Below are 18,079 nucleotides of genomic sequence, written 5' to 3'. Positions count from 1 at the left end.
CTGGGATCCTTTGTTCCATTCCTTCATGAAGCAGATGGCTCAACCTGACAGCCACAAGAAAAATTGTCATTTTAACTGTTCCAGTCACCAATTTTTAAACACAGACAAGCTCTCAGCCAGTCACCCATCAGCAAGAATTGACATGGGTCCCCCCCTCTTTGATTGGCAGGTGCACGAACAGTTCCCCAGATGCCAACCTCACTCAATCTGACCTTTTCATTTTAAATGAAAACCACTTAAAAGCCTGCCCTGTTCTGACATATGTCTTTTTATGTCTTTCCCACTCTGTGCCAGTATATGTGTTATTTGCTGGCCAAAGTTCCCAAACTCAGAAATCTCACGTTATCTCCTCCACTGCCAGAGCCCTGACCCTCAGGCACTCTGGCCACTGCCAGCACTGAGGGAGTTGTCTGAGGTCTCCATGTCCTCACACACTGGAAAAATCAGACCCCTTTCACGCAAACCTCATTCTGCAGTCCAACTCTGACTTAAAATTCAGCTTATATGCACTGGTAGCTTTACACTTGAACAGCCATACGCAGACAGGTACTCATCCTTCCATGCTGGGACAGTGACACATGCAGGATCTGGCCCTAACAGTGTTCTGTATTTGCATCTGTGCTTCAAAGGTTTCATGGATTAAAATTAAACTGCTCAATTCAACAGCACACTGCTGAAGTTATCTAATAAAAGGATCACACGAGACAACAAAAGCTGGGGATGTGTTTCCCCTGCTCTGCTGCCAGCACGGCACCTGCTCAGGGAGTCACCAACACAAACAGCCCGGCTGCTGCCTTTTGGGGTGTCAGATCCTGTGCTGGTGAAAAGCAGTGACTCTGTGAATAGTTTCAGTCTGCAAGGAAGCACACACCCCTCCTGGATAGCACTCAGGACAGAGCTGCTTCCAATCCCACCAAAACCCCATGTGTCAAAATTAGCTATAATGGAGCTTATCACTTCCGAGCTCCTGGTCCAGCCCTTGTCCTGGAGGAAAGCTGATGCCAACCACAGCACAGACTGTCAGCTTGGGTGGGGAAAATGAGCTCCCAAAATAGAGCAAACTCCCTGGCAGCCCCCACATGCTGCAGGGTGCAGAGCCTGGTGCTAAAAGCCTTGTCCCAAGGGAGCCCCATGGTCCTCCAGCAGTGCACACCAGGCTTTGGGACCAGGATACATATTTCTGTCTTTGCTGTCCCACTTGATCTTCAGGTTTGTCCTGGTGTTCATAAAATGTGACTAAAACAAGAGAGGGAAAATGAGTTAAGAGAACAGGGGGAAAAGAGAACACTTCAGCACAGCAGCACAGAAGGGACAGGATCCAACTTCCACTGAAGGGATGGCATCCAGCTTCCCCAGAGATTGCTGTATTATAGGAAATGAAAAGATCATTTGGAGCAGGACAGATCTAAACAGCAGCTAAGGAAGCTGTGAGACAGCCCTACCTACAGCATCCCAGCAGCCACACTGAGCTCGGGCCACTGGGCCACGATGGTCAGGAACCATCCCAAAAGCAGCCACACTGCACTGCTGTAATTTTAAATGCCCAAAGACAGCTAGAAAAAAAGGGTGGCTAAGGAACGAGAGGAATCAGCATGTCTGTGCCAGAAAGCCTGCGGGTCCCAAGCTGGAGCAACCTTTCAGCAGCTCCCATCACTGCCAGCAGCACTGCCTGTGATTTACATGTCTCCAACTGACACCAGGATTGGATCCCGTATTTTCAAGCACAGACTACTGACCTCACACTGCTCACACTCCCTCCAGTTTACTGGAAGTGGAAGATTCTCAGAACAGCCTCAGTGAGTTTTATCTTCATTTTTTCTTTTCCCCCCAACTGCCTGCTGTCTGCATTTCACTAAGCCTGGTCAGAGACATCCTGAGCAAGAGGGGCCCACTTTGACTTTCTCACTCAAGTGAACCCCAGCTCCTTGATCAAAGAAGAACAATCAATCATGTTGTATCAGAGTACCACAGATACTGGGTTTCAAACAGTGGATAACGTTTTTCAACCCAAAACATAAAAAATGCCATTCCCTCACTTCCCAGGGAATGGCCATCCTCCCCAGGCAGCACCAGCAGAGCAGTGCCCTAATACATCCCTTGTGTTGTAAGGTGCTCAGTCAAGAAAAACACACTGACAGTGCCCAGAAGCACAGGGGAGCAGAGAAGTGCTGTGTCCCAAGGCAGGAGCCCAGCCCAGGGATTCCTGCAGCCCACTTTTAAGCTGAAATATCCTAGGGCAGAGCTGGCATATGTTTGCTGTGCCAAGTCTAAGGGCTTTATTGTAATATTTTATAATAAAGTATAATGTTCCTTTAACCATTTTGGTTTTAAATGGCCAAAACTTTACAGCAGAGAACACCTTCTCCCAGGCTTGCTCAGGTGCCACCACAACGAAACCCTTGGCAGCATGACAGGCCCTCTTATTGTGGTCCTTCAAACCATTTATAAAATAAACTTTTAAAATGTAGAGCCTACATGACCAGACAGTCTTCCTGTTCAAGGCTTGCATTTTCAGCCAGATCATTTGAAAATAGCAACAAATAGCTGGCAGGCAACTGGATTCCACACTCCTGTGCCCACATGGTCAGGCTTGGTATTTTTGAAAACATTATAATCCACGGAGATGTTTAAAAAACCACAATGAACCAGGACCAGTAAAATCTCTCTGGTTTAGAAATGTTTGCCTGTCCAAGTATTAACCATCTTCTTTCACCTTTACACCTTAATAGCAAAGGTATTTAAGTCCAGGACTGGCCTGCCCCATCTCAGATTTACAACAAATATCTCCAGGTGGGATAAGCATGTATTTAAAAAAAACCAAAACTTTCTCAGTGTTGCTGCTCCCCTTTCCAACAGCTGCTGGGAGAGGCCAAAAAAACATATTCCTTCAAGAAAAAAAAGGAAAAAGCTTGGCTAGGGCAAAGAGGCACAGGTAAAAGTGGACATGTGGCAATCACCCAGCAGCGTGTGGAGCAGCCTCACCACTGACTGCACCTCATAAAAACATATCTGTTTTTAACAGATGTTTTTTACCATCACAAATAGAATAATAGGAAAAAACCCAAGGTTTTTTTTCCTTACAAGAAATGAGTTGTAAGCTGACATTTCCCTCAAAAAGCTCCATTTTGAGAAAGGACCTATTTATTCCAAATATAGATACAAATTTCTGGACCAATTCTGCCAAGGCCTAATACCTGCTCTTATTACATCTGAAAAGTACGAGAGCCAGAGATGCTTGTGTATGCATCTGCCTTCTGAACAAGAAATTACCATTACTTCCATCATAGATGGGGACTCAGACATGCAGAAGATACATTAAAAGGCTGGTTTAATTCCTAAATTACTCTGACTTCAGCTGGAAGCCAGACTCCTGACTGAATTTGGCCCTTATGCCAAAGGAATAAAAAAAGAAACAAATAATAGGGGCAGCACTAGAGGCTCTGCTTTCTGCTTTTCCTCCATGTGATAGAGAAACTGGGCTGCTCCCACAGAGTTCCCTCTCCAGGGTAGGAATGGAGAGGGACAATGGCAAAGGTGCTGCCCTTTACTTTGCTGTGACCACCACACAGAGCCCTGGACCTTCACTGCAGAAAAAGCTGCTGCCCCTCTCCTTCCCCAAAGGACACCTGAACATTGCCACCACCAGCCCTGGGGTGTGCAAGCCCCAGCCTGACACTAATAGCTAGAAAAAATGGAGAATGAGAAAGTGTCCTGCACTCACAGCAATGGGAAGGCAAGGCAATCCCAATGCCCCAGCTCAGCAGGACCATGCACATGCTGTCCCACAGCACAGGAACCTGCAGGATGACACGCAGCTCCACACATTTCTTCTGCATGTCAGGGAAGGACCTGCTCTCCTCCAAAAGGTGACAGAGGTGGGGACAGCACATGGTTGCTTGGCACCCTATACATGTTCCCATCCTGCCAGCTGGGACTTGGTCACAAGCAAAGGTAAGGTGGAAGAGCCTGGATACCCCTTCACTACCTTGTGCAAGAGAATCAGCACACACAGACTTCCATGAGAATTCTGTGGAATATTCTCTCACCAAAGGGGTTTAAGTAATTGCCTGTAAAAGGAGACTGTGACTTACTGCTTAACTTTTCAGCACAGTAAGGGCAAGTATTGTCACATCTTTACGCTCCTTAAAAATAGATGATAAAAAGGATTTAGACCTTCCATGTCATTTTACCTTGACCTGGAGAAGTAAATACACTGGACTTTCACTGCATTTCCTTTATTATTTGCCTAGAGCATCGACAATGACTATAAAATTACACCCTTGAAGCTCTATGATTTGGTTCACTTTGTCTGCATTCCTGTTTCTCAGTGAAAAGAAAGAGGCTTATGGTTTTCAAAGTGGCAAAGTTAGCAATTACACATCTCTCAGCACCCTGGATCTCACCGGTATTCGCAGAAAGAGATCACGTTTCTTCCCATGTACCTGATGGTTTCTCAGCACAAAGTTTTCTTGGCTAGTAATTTTCTGTGTTCTTCCAAGAGTTTGCCATGTGATATCTTCCAACCTGCTACACCTGAGCACTATATTCTAGAAGAGTACAGCTCTACTCATTTCAAACCTCCACTACAGCCTGTGATCGCAACATCACACCAAAGGTACAAACCACTCGAGACCAGGAAAAGTCTCTTCAGCCTTCTTCTGTCTGGCAGTGTGATTCACAGGAGCACCTAACAGCATAACACCACCATCACACCTGTCCTCACCTACTCCTACCCTACCATACTAAGCTTGTCAGCAGGAATTTTGTCGCCAGCATTTGAAGCCAGCATTTGTTACTGAGCCAAGTGTTTTTGTTTTGTACTTGGTGATGGGGGAAAAACAGAAAGGAACCGTGGAAGCTTTTGGAGGCAGAGATCTCTCCAGGACTTGCCAGACAGTATTTTCAAAGACTGAATTGGCACAGCACCAAGGAAGTCAGCATCCAATGTGCAAGCAAGACCAGCTCCATGACAGCCATCAGGCAAGCTCAAACAGCATTAGTGACTGCAGTCAGGAAACAGAAGGCAGAAGAGACAGAAAGACAGACTAATACTGCTCCTCTCACAAGAGGTACAGACATATGTCTTGGTCACCACCCAAGAAGGAAGCATGGAATAAAATGAGGGAGGCCTTTGTGGGCAACTGCAATATCTTAGGCATCAGTGGCAAAGCACAAGTCAGCACATGCCAAGACTGACCACACACCAGAGTGTGAGATACCACACTTGGCCTTCAGCCTAGAAACAGGAGACACGCGTGGGAGCAATGTGGGAAGAGCTGGCAAGCAAAGGCTATGTCCTATCAGGGCTGTGAATCTGCATGTTGCACACAAGGGCTCACAGCAGCCTTGCAAAAGCCATTTGCCCATAGCCACCATATACAGTTACAACCCCTAGAAACACTGCTGACTTCACCACCAGGTCTTTATCAGAATTCACAGAGACCACAGAAGGTCAAGAGAGCCATCACCCAGGAACAGAGGACAGGCAGAGTGAGCTCAAAGGGAATTTGACAGGCCAAAAATGACTGCAGTCACGGAGGACCGGGGAGAACTCGCTCATGTCACCCTCTTTTTCTGAGGCACTCAGAGGCAACAAAGCCTCTGACCTTTGATTAAACCACGCTACTCTCACAAGAGGGGGCAGCTTAGGGGCTCAGGAACTCAATAAGAAACTATTTATCTCAAGGTCATGGGTTCATACCCTCTTCAAGTTCTTTTTTCTTAGTCAATTAAAACAGGAGACTTGATCTGCATTAAAAAACCCGTTGCTAAGGGCACAGCCAGATACTGCCTCATCAAACAGGCAGATTAAGAAAATACAGCCCCTTTGCTGCTCCCTGCACATGCCACAGCAGAGCACAGCAATTTTGGGAATGCTCCCTGGGCGAAGTGAACACAACAAACTTTTTTACCCAGGCTGGCAAAGCAAAAGGGGGCATTGCAGATGAGCAGGAACAGCTGTCATCACCAGCCTCTACTGCAGGTCAAACACTTCCATTTCCAGAGCATTATGAAAGGAGCTGATCCAGCCCCAGCCTCTGAACCTAGCCCTGAGAGATTCCTGCCCATTCCTGTACCACTCCTTTGAGAGAATGGATGGTAAGCCAGTTACTGCTACCCAGACAGTCATTCCTCCTACCCCACCTGATGCTCAGAGGCCCAAACCCCACCATGAGGTAATGGTGAGGATAAACACAAGGCTGGAGAGGTGCTTCTGCTTTTCACACACAGAGCAAACAGCAGTTGCAGAGCTCCAGGCCCTGCTTCCAGGGAGCCCAACCACTTCAGACTGGACATCTTTCAGCCCTCAACACAGCAGTGCCATCAATCAACTCTTCCAATTTGCACTGAAGGAGTGCAAACACTTGCACACTCAGAACCAGCCAAAAAAGGAGAAGACCCTCTGACTCCCTCCTGCTGCAGGTACAGTCCTGTTGAGGCAAAAATTTGACAGAAGCAGCGATTGGGCAAACAGAAAGGAAAGGAGGCATCTTCTACTGTAATAGTAGGCCCAACTCAGCACATGAATCAAAGCTAATGTATATCTGAAACCAATTACTGATAGAAACTAAACTATCTAGGAACTGGGGTTTCTGGTAGTAAGCATGCATACGCATTCAAAACTTTTTTCTTCTTCTTGCTGGTTTTCAGCCCATAAAAAGCCAAGATAAAAACGTACTCTGGGACACAGGGTACACACATTCCCTTCTATCACCTTTAATGGTTTCCCACCAAGAAAACACATCCTCCCGTCCCAAATGCTTCATAACACTTTTAATAACCCTGTGCTTCTCTTATATTTATCCTTTGGTCCAACAGCAGACAAAGGATTCAAGCACAAATTCCCTGTGCACCAGGATGGAGCTTCTGGCCCTGATGGGGCCCTCCCATACGTCAGGGCCAGTCCAAAGTAATACGGCACAAGCAAGAGGTTTGGAAACAAATAGGAAGGCAGCATAGTTTTGTTCTGTTCACCAAAGATGGTAATTATTTTGGAAAAGACTACGTACCCCTTTGGCTTTTAATTAGCAGCAAACCAAGTCCACTTGGTTCCTATGAGCAAGAAACTATTAGGGGTTATGGATCCCTGACCAAGGAAAACAAATCTGTACCAGTCCTTCACCCTCAGAATAACTTCTGATTGTCAAGCACAGTTACCAGGGGAATGAATAGCTTCTTCTGCAAGCTCCTCACTCAATTAAACTAATGCAGACAAAAAGGCTGGGCAGCAGCTGCTGGCAGCACAGGCCAGAGTCACATGCACACACTTGGTGAAGCAAAGTGACTGCAGCAGGTTCAGAGCAATGAGGGGCAGGACAAGCAACCCACAGCCCCTGTGATGGCAGAAGACACCCAAGACTTGTCCTCAATGTGCTAAATGGCAAAAACTGGTGGGGTCTGTGCCCTGAGGAGACTCCAGAAAGTTTTAACCACAAACGGGTGTTTTTGCCATCATTTATATTTCATGGAGACTGATGAAGAACTGAGTGGGGAAACACCTAAGGAAAGTTCTTTTTTTATTAGTAATCCAGAACTATCCTACTGCTGCCTCAAGCATTTCACTTAGCAGCCTTATAATTACAACTCTGCCTGAAAAATCAGGATAGCCATCCAGCCAGAGCACAAAATAGAGGCCAGGTGAAATTAATATGATCCTCAGTCCTTCTTGAAGACTTCCTGAATCACAAACTGGAGAGTCCAGAGAAAACTCCAGAATAAATTGCCACTTTCTTGTCCTCAGAGGTGTTAAAGCTTGTAACTAAATGTTGACATTTGGGGAAAGAGAGGGAGGCAGGTAAAGGATACAAGCCAACCAGGAGCATCATGGCTTCACACCCAACCCTCATAGAGGTGGGCACATTAGCAGATGGACAAAGGCAGGCAGCAGACAAAATCCACAGCTCTCTCCTTTCAACTAGGCTTTAATAAAGTGGGAGTGTATAAACACAGTGCTAAATCCCATTCTCCCTCACAAACTAAAGGAAGTTGTGTCTTTGATGTCAATGGGAGCCCAGCCCAGCCCTCACACACTGTGGCAGAACAGCCTGAGGCAATGGCAGCAGGTGCCCTGCAGAGCTGAGCCCACACAGCCACCAACACACACAGCTCCAGTAGGATCTTCTAGCAGGTGTTACTGGAATCCTGGGCATCTCTCTAGCAAAGTGCAATGATATTTAACTTCCTTATGGGCTCTTGGAGGCTGCCAAACATCTGTTGGGATTAGCTGGTTATGTTTGAAAAGCACACACAAACCTTAGCGTAAGGAAGGGGCTGGCCTATTTATGGATGTGAATGCTGGACCAAAACCCAAACCCACACACTGTATTTGCACATATGGCTGTATCTCCCCTGACACATTTCACTGTTTTAGGATGGAGGCATGAGGTGTCCCCTAGAGCTTACAGCCTACTTCTGGTCGCTGATAACTTCAGTGAGTCATATTGCTCCCCTCCTCCACTTTACCCCATCCAAATGCACAACTGACTTTTGCTGACAGGCAAGGCCGGTGCAGCTCTACAGGAGCCCCCACATGGAGGTTGCCCTTTGCAGGGGAAAACCACCTTCGCCCAAGCTCCACCCCACGCTCTGGAGTGTTGCAGATCACACTCACAGCCCACAGACCTCCAGTAGGCTCCCAAACACCCAGCTGCAGCTGATCAGTCACCCAAATTCCTCGTGGCAAGGGACTTCACAAGTTTCATGTTTCTCTTGGGTGTCCCTCCCTCACACAGAGGCCTCCTGTGAGCAAGGGCTGAGGAATGAGACAGCAATTACACACAGCACAGAAACTGCAGCAATAAACAGCCATGGGGGAGATAAATTCCCCAGGAAGAACCCAAGTAGGTTCCAGATTGAACTGTGCACATTTGTTAAAGATACATAAGTGGCAATGCCTTGCAGTGGCAGAGCCACAGCAGCTGTAGGCTCCCATGACCCAGAATTGCTTTGCCCCAAGTTGCAAGTCCTACATGTACGGCTTCGCTCTGTCAGAAGCTACTGCTTCCCTTTACTCCACACATTTCAATATTTATCAGGTTTTTATCTTAGTGAAAGTCTGCTAACAAACAATTTTACATCCTTTTGATCTTTGCTTATAATCAGTCACAATGTTTGCAAGTCAATCATTCAGCTTTCCTCTCACCATTCTTTATTTTCATCTCCCAGGGCAGGACCTCCTCAGACCCTGACATCACTTCATGGGTGCAGCCTGTGCTCTGTGCTTGGGTTCACAGGAATTTGATGCACACTGTTTGCCAGACTCACAACTCTCCTTCAGGTAACAATACAAGCGCCAGGCACAGCCCAAGATGCTACTGGTCAAATTTAGAGATGTGGATAACACAAGAAAATGTTGGCTATGGGATATGGAAGCAAAAAACAAAGGACAAAAGGAACCCAGGAATATACCAATACCATACCCAGAATTACTCATGTCTTTCATTAGATGGATAGGTCTCGTCTTTCTGGAGATCTAAAGCATCTGGAATCACTTTCATTCTACATCAGGTAGAATTTGCACAACTAAAACACACAAAATATATTCCCACTCTAGCAGATACCTCTGCCAAGGGAATTGAAACTAAATGAGATGAGCCAGTGACTTTCTGATAACATAGCTACCTTTGTACATCCAGCTCCACCTATGAAAGTGGGCACACCCTTAATCAGGCATGAATCAAATCACCTGAGACACAAGAAATTTATCAAGAATTGTTGCAAAAACCCATGAGGTTGCTCATGCCTCACTGCACTCCATGGGACAGGGAACAGCCAACACAGGCAGACGGCTGCCCTGAAGCCAGCAAAGCTGGAGCAGACCACTTTCATTCAGACTTCTGGCACCTGACAGCACAACCCAAGACCTAACACACCACCTCAGGTGTGCAAATGAACAGAGATTCGAGCCTTGGGCCATGGCATCCAGGGAAGCAGGGTGATGTGGATATGAGTACAAGAGCTCAGAGAGAGGCCTGACCCCAGACAGGGTGGGGAGAAGCAGCACAGATGATCACTGTAACACACTGAAGCAATCCTCTCTATCCTATCCCAGGGCAGAGCACAGAAAAGCAACACACTCTAGTAGTGCAAAGGTGAGGTGATATCAAGCCACCTACCCTGCATCCTCAGAGGCATTCGATATCCAGTAGGAACAGTGCCCACAACACACTGCCTGTAGGCTGTGTGTGCAATGAGGGCATGGAGTAACTAACTTCATCCAGAATGACTTATAAATGAACACACCCTGCAGGGATCCTTGTGTGTAGTAATGCAAAGAGCTCTGCTCTTGTAGCTCCTTCTCCCAGGCTACGACATAGTCTTAAAAAATTTCTCAACTAACTTCCCAGCCTCCACACACCCCAAGTTCACAGTTCTCCCACGCAACAGAGCAAAACACACCGTGCCAAGCCATGGAAGGAGGCACGCAGGCACTCTGTGAGCTGCCATCGTTTCACCCAGACACTTCCAGGACCTGGGTGGGTAGAGTGCCCTGGAAAGACATGCTCATTTATATTGTTTTAAGTTCACCTGCTGCTCTGGCCACATTCCCAAATCTTGGATGCAGAAGGAGACACTCAAAGAGTGTCAAGAACCCTGCACTAATTCCTGCAGCAATGCAGGGGTCCAAGGCATCATTCCTAACTTCCAAAATACACTTCTGCCCCACAGTCCTTTATTTAATTCCACTGTTAAAAGTCTACAAATGTCTGCAGCACTCACAACAGGATCTCCTGCCCTGTATAAGGCTGACTCTTCGCTGCAGTGAGGCTTTGATCACTCTGCATGCTACAGTAGGAAAGAAGCCTGACATCATTAATAACGCTAACCCTTCTGCACCTCACTGGTGCCCTATCCATTTGCCTCGGAAACACGTTAGGATTTGGGTACAGGACAGTACCCAACAGTGTTTGCTAAAACACTCGCTTATCTTCAGGCACACAAGTAACTGCAGAGTTCAGCTGGATTACTCATACACTTGAATTTCAAACTTACTACGCAGAAGGTTCACTAAGACCTCCTTAAATGGCAAAGATGCAACACTGTGTTTTCCAAGCTCAGCTCTGCATCCCAAGGAACTCAAAAAAGAAATGGATTCTCTGAAAAAGCACCAAAGTGAAACTGTGCTAAGGAAGGCATAACTCTCATTCTCCAAAGAAATAGCCTGCAGGATCAGAAGTGATGAATAAGCTTTAAAAGAAGCTTCAACTAGCCTGAAAAATGTCAGTCACAGTGTATATGGCAAAACAAGTCACTGAGGAAGCGTCGAGCAGATGATGCTTTTATACATAAATACCACCTGGACCTTAACCATCTTTGTGGCTCATTTCTGGACCTCCTCACCTCACATTTCCAACAGTATTAAGCTGCTCTAGCCTCCAAATGCCAGAGGCAAAGACCAGCTTCCACACTAAGCTAGGCATATTAATACTCATGCACGGTAAGTATAGGCTTTGCCCCCCACTCAAGGATAATGATGATAATGCATAAGAGGCAGGTACAGTAGGAAATATGGGAGAAGATAAGCATTAGTGCAAGGAACAGTTCAGAGTATCTCCAGAGCTGAACAGAAAGGATGTTAACTTCAGTCTTTACAAACAATTGTTTCCAACCATTTATTTGCTTTATTATCAGTTATAACTGCACACTTAAAAGAACAATCCTGGTCTAACTCCTTTTCATTCCATGATTTCAGTGTCAAGAGTGATGTGAGACAGCTAGTTTCACACCCCTCCAAGCCTCAGTGTCCCATCAGTAAAGAGGCAAGAATAATTCTTCTTCACATTGGGAATGCACTACAAAAATAGTTCCTCCAGCTTCCAAAGTGCTCCAATGAAAGAGCAAAGAGCACTCCAGAAAATCACAAAAGAAAATTAATAACTCTTCATTCTGTCTTGAGTTTGAACAGTACGTGGTAAATAAGGCTTGGGGTCATACACCGCACAAAGAGAAAAGCAACTGAATAGATGCTCATTAAGTATCACCTTCCACTCTGGACACAAAGAGTACGTGCTCTGGCAATTAAGTGGCTATATCATAATACCTGCTTGCAGGGGAGGCTGAAATTAAGGTTTCAACGACCTTCATTCTGGCATTTCATAGCTTTGGAGCACTTGGACTTTGCAACTTTAACACCACTCTTTAACAAAGTTCACAGGACACAATTAACTACGGTTTTGCCACGTGGCTGCCACAATCACTATCCATTTTTTCTGGAGATATCCAGATAACAGGCTTGTCTTGGCCATACTAATACCTTGAGGTATCTCTCAAGATTTGTCCAAACTCATGATAAGCAAATCAAGTCTCCATCTCAAACAATGAGGTGTGTTAAATCCAAGCCAGTCGATGTCCTTCAGCAAAGAGCTTGAACAGGAACTTCACTGACACCCAGGCTAGTGAGGCAATGATGATGCAGCAGCTGGAGCTACAACCACTTATCAGCTGCTAATTCAATCACTCTCCCAAACCAGCCGCTGCTGCCTGCATTGTCTGGGAGACTCCTTGCTCTCATTCATGCCTCACTAAGTGGAGTAATTCAAATCTGTTAAGGTGAGGTAATAAACTGCTGAAACAGAGAGTTCCTTAGGGTAGGCGCAGACAGCAGGTTGAAAATGCACACACGCATTACTGACACAAAAAACACCCCAGCTGGGATACAACCACCACAGCCACTGCAGCAGGACCACCCACAAGTCACCTGTAACAACACCCCAACATTGTCCATTCAAAAAGCAAAACCTCACCAACCTGAATTCCATGCAACAGCCACACGGCTTGAAAAAGCCCTACAGGAGATACTTAAACATAACAGAGCCAAATTCAAGGTTTGAAGCTGGACCAGTCTACCCTGCTACGCAGTGCAACCCTACTCACCCCATGGGGCTCCACAGATCCTTTTTCAAGGCCTGTGGGACAACCTGTCCATTCAGTCCCCTCTATCCCCCCCTGCCTTTGCCCAGCTGTCTGGGCTGGTCTCACTATTGAGCAGCTGAGTCCTGGTTCCCCGGCAATATTCCAGCCCTCAGCCCCACAGCCTGACACAGGCTCTCCATGTGAGAGGAGATCAGGAGCAGAGGGAGAACAGAAGATGACTGCAGCTCCCCACAATGAGATCAACTGGCCAAAACAAATAAGAAATAAAAAAAGGAGAGGGTAGCTACAAATTGATGCATAAACAAGACCTGACTGTGCAATTCAGAGCTAACAGGGCAGTTTGCTAAATGTTAATTAAATCCTTAGTGCCTGTTACTCCAGTCATGGAGATCAACTTATTTTTAAATTAAATAAGCAGTAAATGCTTAGATGAACTTCTATTAAATTTCACCCAGTGAGTGAAGTATGTGGGGCTTTTAATAGACATTAAACAAGATAGTTATGGCAAGTTAGCTGATATTTTATTACCTAAAGATAATGACCATATTAAATCTCAACTAACTATTTCCACTGGCAGCACAATCATCCAAGATTTGGTGGAAAATTTCCTGCCTTGAAGCATCACAGAGCAGCAGGAGCAGGGGGAGGAAGGCCCCAAGAGCTGAATGGCACCTGCTTAGAGGGTGCTCATGTGCATAAACTCTCTTAGACACAAAACAGGATCCCTCCCAGCCAGATCTGCAAATCCCAAAGAGGATTGATGGGCTATTATCCAGCAACAAAACTGGCATAAGCCGGAGACCATCATGCATCTCTCTCTGTCCCCAAACCAACCTAAGTAATTTATGGGTTTGCTGAGGAATCACAGTATTCCAAGGTTCCTTTAGGCCATCAAGGGCAACAGAAAACATTCTAACAGTCTGCAACACTCAAAAGATTATGACTTTGTCTAAGAAAAGGTTATCAGCAGCCCACGACTCCACCGATGTTTGTTTTCCTTCCTTGAGAATATTGTGATAGTTTGGAAGTTCTTCTGACTCACACGTGTGTGTCACTGTCACCCACAGATCCCAACAACAGATACTGACAGTCTAAAATGACAGAGACTTGCTGACAGTGACTTAAAAATTATCATTTCCAAGCCAGCTCCTGCAGTTGCTCAGAACCTGATCAAAACCAGCTCTTGGCGATCAAAACAGAATCTCCACTGAGTTGTCTCTACCAATAACCTTAACTGCAATGATTAAGTGTGGGTAACAGGTTTCAGTTTTTTCATGTTTAGACTGGAAAACATCACCAGCCCTACATGGCCTGCCATGCCCATGAGCAGGATGAATGAAAAAAACCAACCCTGCTAAACTCTGCTTCTCAGGCAGGCATAAGCTTTCAAAAGCTTTAATGTTTTGTGGGGTTTTTTTCTGGTCTGTGGTTTTCGGTTTGATTTGTTGTTTTCTTTCCTCTGTTTGTTTCTGTTTTGCAAAACAAAGAGCTTCCCAAATCAGGAAGAAGAAAACACTGAGTTCTTCAAACTTTACTGGTGCTCTCCTCCAGCACCCCAATGCACACATGGACACCAAACACAAGATATTCCCTCCAATTCCTCCTCTGGAACCCTTGTTTGTAAAGTTATTTCAAGTATTTTCCTATGTATAACCCACACTCTTTAAAGACATTGTTCCTTGCGAATCTGTGCATCAGATAACCCACATCCTTTCATAACTTATGGTTTCCATCACCTTTGCTCCTTCCTCCTCTGTTCTGGCTGCAACTACAGTAATCTCTGGCTTTTCACAGATTTACTCTGCTGTGAGAGCAAGAGCAAAGGGAGATGAGGAAGCTACTGAGAGGTGAAATAACTGGCTGTGGAGGACTTTGTCTTGCAGGCACAAGCATCACTGTCATACTCACAATGTGCACACAGCAAACGCAGATGATGAATCACAGACTTCTGCTGGGTCACATGGACTTCATATTCGTCTTACTCCCCTGAAGGTTTCTCCCCATCCAAAACAAAGTACCTAAAAAGCACACACACACCTAAAAAAATCATAGAATGTCCTGATTTGGAAGGGACCTACTCTTGAGTATGTATTTCTTCATCATCCTGATACCATCCTTAAAACCTCTCCATGTGTTCACAGGGACTCAGCTCCACCTTAGCAGGGCTGCCACAGAGCACACCAGAGCCTGGACAATTAGTTAAAGGTGAAACCCAGCATCTGGAGACAGCCAGAGCAGAGTGGGCAAGTGTTTCTCTAAGCCGTGTCAGGGAGAGAAGAACTCAGTAGGAAAAAAAAAGCAGAGTTGTGTAGGTCAGGCTTTCAGAAGCCTGAGGAGCAACAAAATGCCACTGAGGACTTATTGTTCACACAACTATGATAGGCAGAGCAATAGAGAAACTACTGCGGGCACCCTGAGGCTATTTGTTTCCACAGACACACGGAAACTATTCTTACAACGATTTGTCATCCACTCAAGCCACTGCTTTTCTCTATCTGTATCTATCTAGTGTCAGCTAGAGGTGCCTCATGGAAACCTACATGAAACTGTTTCTTTGTTCCAATTAGATGTTTATGACACAATGGGCACCACCAGGGGCTGGTACAATTCTGAATGTACCTGACACTCATACAACCATCCCATCTTCTTTTCAGACTTGGCTAAACTCTTGTTCTTAGCAACATTCTGCATGATAAATGCCACCACTAATCACTGAAAAACACTTAACTTTCTTCGTTTTGAATCCATCACGTTCATCTTCATTTTCACTTGTATAAAGGAACAGACATCCCCTTTCCACAGCACTCACTGTTTCTCTGACACCTTTCTAACACTTATCCTTTTAATAGGAGTGAGCCCAATACTGCCGGCAAAACTCCCCCAGGTTTTCCAGCTCCCAATCATTCTTACTATCCCTCCCCAGAACTGCATACACAAAGTTTGACTCATCACAAGGGTATTACTTAAGTTTTATAGTGAGGCAGGTGGACACAAGCAGTGATTTTAACAAACAAGGCAACAGCCAGGCTTCAAAACAGAATGGTGCCTCCACTCTGAGCATGAACTCCCACACCATAATCTTTACTAAGAGTTTTAATTAACGATACATACTGATGATAATTTATGTAAAAGGACTCCAGCTCCACTGAGACTGCAGCCAACACTACTAGGTACCTTGCAAAACTCACTAGTCCAGCTCTGAAGGTTCATCCCTGAAGATCTTAGAGAAACAAGTGCTTCAGCAAGGGATACACACCTGAATCTGCCATTACACTGCTTGAAAGCTTGAATTACACTGCACCACTTCCTCACTGTGCCCATTACCTCACCAACACAGCACAGCTGAAGGTGTTCCTCAGAGGAACTTGGAAACATAATGTGCTCTGCAAATTTCCAGGAGACAAGTCAGGTAAACTAACTCCGATTCCTGAAATCTAAAAATCACTTCTGACCTGCCAGTCTAAAGCCAGGCTCTTACCAGTTTTTCCTGGTTTCACAACAGCACGTCACAGACATCATTCAATACTTATATCCCCTAAAGCTGGGTGACTCTCCACAAAACATGAATAAGAGAAAGGATTCATAGAGCTGGAACCCACACTTAGATGGGTATGCTCACCAGCATCCTGCCCTGACATCCAGGCTGATCTCCAAACACATTCCAAAGGTAAAAATCTCACCTGTGTGTGACAGGACTTGGAGTTTCTCTCCCAGCTCGATGCCAGAATCTCTGCCCCACCAGTACCAACCCCACCAGGCAATCAGGGCAGGCAAGACAGACAGCTGTTCAGTGAGAAATGCAGTAATTCTCACTGACCCAGGCACCATGGAGACTGAACATCAGCAATTCAGAGCAGCTTGGGGCTGCACCTACAGAAGCTTTAATGAGACAGTTTTACCTTCATTTTCCTGGACATGTACTTAATTTGCACCCAGGAGCTTACCCAGGCAGCACACAAGGGCCACCAACCAGGACTGCTGGCAACATGGGACACACACAGCCAGAGTGCCCAGGCCACACAACACACAGGGTGGGAGTGACTCTTGGGAAGCATCTCTCCTACCCACTACAGCATCTCTCTACAGAACCATAACTGATGGCAACTTACTGCTGCTGCTATGCTGGGCCCAGGTGTCCCTGATCTGGCAGTTTTGCCCAGCATACACAAGCTGAGCCAGGCGGAAAAAGAAAACCTGAATAAAACAAATAAAGGAAAACTATCTATGAAACAACAGCAACAAGCCTGAAGGGCCCATCAAGCAGCACCTGCATCATAACAAAATCAAAGGCAGGATTTAACAGGGAAGGTAGGGGATTGCTGACAGGTGGCTCCGTGGCCACCACCCACACCATGAGCTGCTGAGGGCTTATCCCACAGGGAAAAACGCTCCAACAAAAGCTAAACAATTGAAATAGGGGAATAACAGAGCTAATAAATTTAGGAGCAATAGGCTGTAAGGTCATGGGGTGGTCAGGGGGAGACAGATGAGCCAACAGGCAGAGAAAAGTTTTCAACAATAAGTCTTTATCCACGGATGCACATATTTCCCAAGGGAACTCACAGAGTATTATTTAGCCTTGTGTGGGCCAGTCCTGCTTCAGCAAGGGTGGGGATAATCAGAAAGTCCCCCACACCTCTAAACTGTGTTGCTGCATGCACAGCAGGCTGAGCTGCACACAGGACAGCAGTCAACACTTTTCAGCAAACGTTATTAACACAGAGATGAAATGCTGTGTCCTCTTCTCCAGCTCTGCATGTTCCCATACTTTCCTAATATCCCATTTCTCCAATTACTTGGTGAGCCAGCACCTGCTGTATCACCCAGCTCCCAGGCACTCCCCAATCTCTCAGATCTTCCCCCAGAAATCATTCCTGGAATGTACAAGCACAAACTCTACAGGTAAATAACTTTATGGGGGCAAAGAAATCTTGAAATGTGTCCAAAAGCACTTGTGGCTTCTATGTGAGACCTTCCTTTTTTGCATGGGTCGAAACCCCTTTGTGCAGAGGGACCAAGGTGTTGCAGATGTGCAGGGAGACACATCAGCAGGTTTGACGACTCCTGCAAGCTCCTTAAACTTTTGTGTACCAACAGCCCAGCAAAAGAGAAAGAAACAGACAGGAAACTAACCCAAGAACAACACAACTGGGCTAAAAAGCCAATTCCTACAGGTGCAGGAAAAAAAAGAAACAAACAAAAAAAT

At 45.8% G+C, this 18,079-nt stretch overlaps 1 protein-coding gene across 5 annotated transcripts in view; it reads right to left on the bottom strand.

Moving 5' to 3' along the window:
* The window catches only part of LPP (LIM domain containing preferred translocation partner in lipoma), a 334,290-nt gene that overhangs the window by 314,989 nt on the left and 1,222 nt on the right, over window positions 1-18,079 (bottom strand). The gene's annotated exons all lie outside the window — the stretch shown is intronic.

Source organism: Zosterops lateralis (genome assembly GCF_965231275.1).
Source record: "Zosterops lateralis genome assembly, chromosome: 10".
NCBI lineage: Eukaryota > Metazoa > Chordata > Aves > Passeriformes > Zosteropidae > Zosterops > Zosterops lateralis.
This window is presented reverse-complemented; position numbering and strand designations above follow the sequence as displayed.